This window comes from Narcine bancroftii, unplaced genomic scaffold, assembly GCF_036971445.1.
Source record: "Narcine bancroftii isolate sNarBan1 unplaced genomic scaffold, sNarBan1.hap1 Scaffold_166, whole genome shotgun sequence".
In the NCBI taxonomy this organism is placed as follows: domain Eukaryota; kingdom Metazoa; phylum Chordata; class Chondrichthyes; order Torpediniformes; family Narcinidae; genus Narcine; species Narcine bancroftii.
In genome coordinates this window covers 233,013-239,012 of record NW_027211901.1, presented here as the reverse complement: position 1 = coordinate 239,012, position 6,000 = coordinate 233,013, and positions in this window count along the sequence as shown.

Sequence of the window (6,000 nt, the reverse complement as noted above, 5' to 3'; positions counted from 1 at the left end):
AAGGGTGTAGGGGGAACAGCTCGGAAATGTGGGAAACCGTGGGGAACAATGCAGAACAGAGTGGAACAAAAGGGAGCAGGGGGAACGGATTGGAAAAAGTGGGGAACTGTGGGGAACACTGCAGAACAGAGGGGAACAAAAGGGAGCAGGGGAAACGGATTGGAAAAAGTGGGGAACCATGGGGAACACTGCAGAACAGTGGGGAACCAAAGGTAGCAGGGGGAACGGATTGAAAAAAGTGGGCAACAGAGTGGAAAAATGCAGACCAGTAGGTAAACAAAGGGAGCAGGGGAAACGGATTGTAAGAAGTGGGGAACCGTGTGGAAAAATGCAGAACAGAGGGGAACCAAAGGGAGCAGGGGGAATGGATTGGGGAAGTGGGGAACCGTGGGGAAAAATGCAGGACAGAGGGGAAGAAAGGGAGCAGGGGGCACGGATCTGAAAAAGTGGGGAACCGTGATGAAAAATGCAGGACAGAGGGGAACGAAAGGGAGCAGGGGGAACAGATTGGAAAAAGTGGGGAAACATGGGGAACACTGCAGGACAGAGGGGAACCAAATGGAGAAGAGGGAACAGATTGGTAAAAGTGGGGAAAAGTTGGGAACACTGCAGAACAGAGGGAAACCAAAGGAGCAGGCAGAACAGATTGGAAAAAGTGGGGTACCGTGGGAAATACTGCAGAACAGTGGGGAACCAAAAGGAGCAGGGGGAACAGATTGAAAAAAGTGGGGAACGGAGTGGAAAAATGCAGAACAGTGGGTTAACAAAGGGAGCAGGGTAAACGGATTGGAATATGTGGGGAACCGTGGGGAACACTGCAGTACAGAGGGGAACCAAAGGGAGCAGGGGGAACGGATTGAAAAAAGTGGGGAACCGTGGAGAACACTGCAGGACAGAGGGGAACCAAGGGAGCAGCAGGAACGGATTGTAAAAAGTGAGGCCCATGGGGAACACTGCAGGACAGAGGGGAACGAAAGGGAGCAGGGGGAACAGATTGGAAAAAATGTGGAGAACCATGGGGAAACTGCAGAACAGAGGTGAACCAAAGGGAGCATGGGAACAGATTAGAAAAAATGTGGAGAACCGTGGGGAACAATGCAGAACAGATCGGAACAAAATGGAGCAGGGGGAACAGCTCGGAAATGTGGGGAACCGTGGGGAACAATGCAGAACAGAGGGGAACCAAAGGGAGCCGGGGGAACGGGTTGGAAAAAGTGGGGAACCGTGGGGATCACTGCAGAACAGAGGGGAACCAAAGGGAGCAGGGGTAACGGATTGGAAAAAGAGGGGAACAATGGAGAACACTGCAGGACAGAGGGGAACCAAAGGGAGCAGGGGGAACAGATTGGAAAAAATGTGGAGAACCGTGGGGAAACTGCAGAACAGAGGGGAACCAAAGGCAGCAGGGGAAACAGATTGGAAAATGTGGGGAACCATGGGGAATACTGCAGAGCAGTGGGGAACCAAAGGGAGCAGGGGAAATGGATTGGAATAATTGGGGAAGCGTGGGGAACACTCCAGAACAGAGTGGATCCAAAGGGAGCAGGGGGAACAGATTGGAAAAAGTGGGGAACCGTGGGAAACACTGCAGAACAGAGCTGAACCAAAGGAATAGGAGGAACGGATTGGAAAAAGTGGGGAACCATGGGGAACACTGCAGGAAAGAGGGGAACCAAAGGGAGCAGGGGGTAAAAGTTGGAAAAAGTGGGGGACCTTGGGGAACACTGCAGAACAGAGGGGAACCAAAGTGTGTAGGGGGAACAGCTCGGAAATGTGGGAAACCGTGGGGAACAATGCAGAACAGAGTGGAACAAAAGGGAGCAGGGGGAACGGATTGGAAAAAGTGGGGAACTGTGGGGAACACTGCAGAACAGTGGGGAACCAAAGGTAGCAGGGGGAACGGATTGAAAAAAGTGGGCAACAGAGTGGAAAAATGCAGACCAGTAGGTAAACAAAGGGAGCAGGGGAAACGGATTGTAAGAACTGGGGAACCGTGTGGAAAAATGCAGAACAGAGGGGAACCAAAGGGAGCAGGGGGAATGGATTGGTGAAGTGGGGAACCGTGGGGAAAAATGCAGGACAGAGGGGAAGAAAGGGAGCAGGGGGCACGGATCTGAAAAAGTGGGGAACCGTGATGAAAAATGCAGGACAGAGGGGTACCAAAAGGAGCAGGGGGAATGGATTGGAAAAAGTGGGGAACCGTGGAGAACATTGCAGGACAGAGGGGAAACAAAGGGAGCAGGGCAAACTGATTGGAAAAAGTGGGGAAATGTGGGGAACACTGCAGGACAGAGGGGAAACAAAGGGAGCAGGGTGAACAGATTCGAAAAAGTGTGCAACCTTGGGGAACACTGCAGAATAGAGGGGAACTAAACGGAGCAAAGGGAACAGATTGGAAAAACTGCAGAACCATGGCGAACACTGCAAAACAGTGGGGAACCAAAGGGAGCAGCGGGAACGGATTGGAAGAAGTGGGGAACCGTGGGAAACACTGCAGAACAGAGGGGAACGAAATGGAGCACGGCGAGCATATCAGAAAGAAGTTGAGAAGTGGGGAACACTGCAGGACAGAGGGGAACCAAAGGGAGCAGGGGGGAACGGATTGGATAAAGTGGGGAACTATGGAGAACACTGCAGGACAGAGGGGAACCAAAGGGAGCAGGGGGAACAGATTGGAAAAAATGTGGAGAACCGTGGGGAAACTGCAGAACAGAGGGGAACCAAAGGCAGCAGGGGGAACGGATTGAAAAAAGTGGGGAACAGAGTGGAAAAATGCAGAACAGTGGGTAAACAAAGGGAGCTGGGGAAACGGATTGTAAGAAGTGGGGAACGGAGTGGAAAAATGCAGAACAGTGGGTAAACAAAGGGAGCAGGGGAAACGGATTGGAAGAAGTGGGAAACCGTGTGGAAAAATGCAGAACAGTGGGGAACCAAAGGAGGCAGGGGAAACAGATTTGAAAAAGTGGAGAACAGTGTGGAAAAATGCAGAAGAGTGGGGAAACAAAGGGAGCAGGGGGAACAGATTGTAAAAAGTGGGGAACCGTGGGAAACACTGAAGAACAGAGCTGAACCAAAGGAATAGGAGGAACGGATTGGAAAAAGTGGGAAACCATGGGAAACACTGCAGGAAAGAGAGGAACCAAAGGGAGCAGGGGGTAAAAGTTGGAAAAAGTGGGGAACCTTGGGGAAAACTGCAGAACAGAGGGGAACCAAAGGGTGCAGGGGGAACAGCTCGGAAATGTGGGAAACCGTGGGGAACAATGCAGAACAGAGTGGAACAATAGGGAGCAGGGGGAACGGATTGTAAAAAGTGGGGAATAGTGGAGTACACTGCAGAACAGAGGGGAACGAAAGGGAGCAGGGGGAACGGATCTGAAAAAGTGGGGAACCGTGATGAAAAATGCAGGACAGAGGGGAACGAAAGGGAGCAGGGGGAATGGATTGGTGAAGTGGGGAACTGTGGGTAAAAATGCAGGACAGAGGGGAAGAAAGGGAGCAGGGGGAACGGATCTGAAAAAGTGGGGAACCGTGATGAAAAATGCAGGACAGAGGGGAACGAAAGGGAGCAGGGGGAACAGATTGGAAAAAGTGGGGAAACATGGGGAACACTGCAGGACAGAGGGGAACCAAATGGAGAAGAGGGAACAGATTGGTAAAAGTGGGGAAAAGTTGGGAACACTGCAGAACAGAGGGAAACCAAAGGAGCAGGCAGAACAGATTGGAAAAAGTGGGGTACCGTGGGAAATACTGCAGAACAGTGGGGAACCAAAAGGAGCAGGGGGAACAGATTGAAAAAAGTGGGGAACGGAGTGGAAAAATACAGAACAGTGGGTTAACAAAGGGAGCAGGGAAAACGGATTGGAATATGTGGGGAACTGTGGGGAACACTGCAGTACAGAGGGGAACCAAAGGGAGCAGGGGGAACGGATTGAAAAAAGTGGGGAACCGTGGAGAACACTGCAGGACAGAGGGGAACCAAGGGAGCAGCAGGAACGGATTGTAAAAAGTGAGGCCCATGGGGAACACTGCAGGACAGAGGGGAACGAAAGGGAGCAGGGGGAACAGATTGGAAAAAATGTGGAGAACCATGGGAAACTGCAGAACAGAGGTGAACCAAAGGGAGCATGGGAACAGATTAGAAAAAATGTGGAGAACCGTGGGGAACAATGCAGAACAGATCGGAACCAAAGGGAGCAGGGGGAACAGCTCGGAAATGTGGGGAACCGTGGGGAACAATGCAGAACAGAGGGGAACCAAAGGGAGCCGGGGGAACGGGTTGGAAAAAGTGGGGAACCGTGGGGATCACTGCAGAACAGAGGGGAACCAAAGGGAGCAGGGGTAACGGATTGGAAAAAGAGGGGAACAATGGAGAACACTGCAGGACAGAGGGGAACCAAAGGGAGCAGGGGGAACAGATTGGAAAAAATGTGGAGAACCGTGGGGAAACTGCAGAACAGAGGGGAACCAAAGGCAGCAGGGGAAACAGATTGGAAAATGTGGGGAACCATGGGGAATACTGCAGAACAGTGGGGAACCAAAGGGAGCAGGGGGAACGGATTGAAAAAAGTGGGGAACGGAGTGGAAAAATGCAGAACAGTGGGTAAACAAAGGGAGCAGGGGAAACGGATTGGAAGAAGTGGGGAACCGTGTGGAAAAATGCAGAAGAGTGGGGAGCCAAAGGGAGCAGGGGAAACAGATTTGAAAAAGTGGAGAACAGTGTGGAAAAATGCAGAAGAGTGGGGAAACAAAGGGAGCAGGGGGAACAGATTGTAAAAAGTGGGGAACCCTGTGGAAAAATGCAAAAGAGTGGGGAACCAAAGGGAGCAGGGGGAACGGATTGGAAAAAGTGGGGAATCGTGGGGAACACTGCAGGACAGAGGGGAGCTAAAGGGAGCACGCGGAACAGATTGGAAAAAGTTGGGAATCGTGAGGAGCACTGCACAATAGATTGGAACCAAAGGGAGCAGGGGAAATGGATTGGAAAAAGTGGGGAGCGTGGGGAACACTCCAGAACAGAGTGGAACCAAAGGGAGCAGGGGGAACAGATTGGAAAAAGTGGGGAACCGTGGGAAACACTGAAGAACAGAGCTGAACCAAAGGAATAGGAGGAACGGATTGGAAAAAGTGGGGAACCATGGGAAACACTGCAGGAAAGAGAGGAACCAAAGGGAGCAGGGGGTAAAAGTTGGAAAAAGTGGGGAACCTTGGGGAAAACTGCAGAACAGAGGGGAACCAAAGGGTGCAGGGGGAACAGCTCGGAAATGTGGGAAACCGTGGGGAACAATGCAGAACAGAGTGGAACAATAGGAAGCAGGGGGAACGGATTGTAAAAAGTGGGGAATAGTGGAGTACACTGCAGAACAGAGGGGAACAAAAGGGAGCAGGGGAAACGGATTGGAAAAAGTGGGGAACCATGGGGAACACTGCAGAACAGTGGGGAACCAAAGGGAGCAGGGGGAACGTATTGAAAAAAGTGGGGAACAGAGTGGAAAAATGCAGAACAGTGGGTAAACAAAGGGAGCTGGGGAAACGGATTGTAAGAAGTGGGGAACCATGTGGAAAAATGCAGAACAGAGGGGAACCAAAGGGAGCAGGGGGAATGGATTGGTGAAGTGGGGAACCGTGGGGAAAAATGCAGGACAGAGGGGAACGAAAGGAAGCAGGGGGAACGGATCTGAAAAAGTGGGGAACCGTGATGAAAAATGCAGGACAGAGGGGAACGAAAGGGAGCAGGTGGAACGGATTGTAAAAAGTGGGGAACCGTGGGGAACACTGCAGGACAGAGGGGAACCAAAGGTAGCAGGCGGTACAGGTTGGAAATGGTGTGGAATCGTGGGAAACACTGCAGAACAGAGGGGAACCAAAGGGAGCAGGGGGAACAGATTGGAAAAAATGTGGAGAACCATGGGGAAACTGCAGAACAGAGATGAACCAAAGGGAGCATAGGAACAGATTAGAAAAAATGTGGAGAACCGTGGGGAACAATGCAGAACAGTGGGT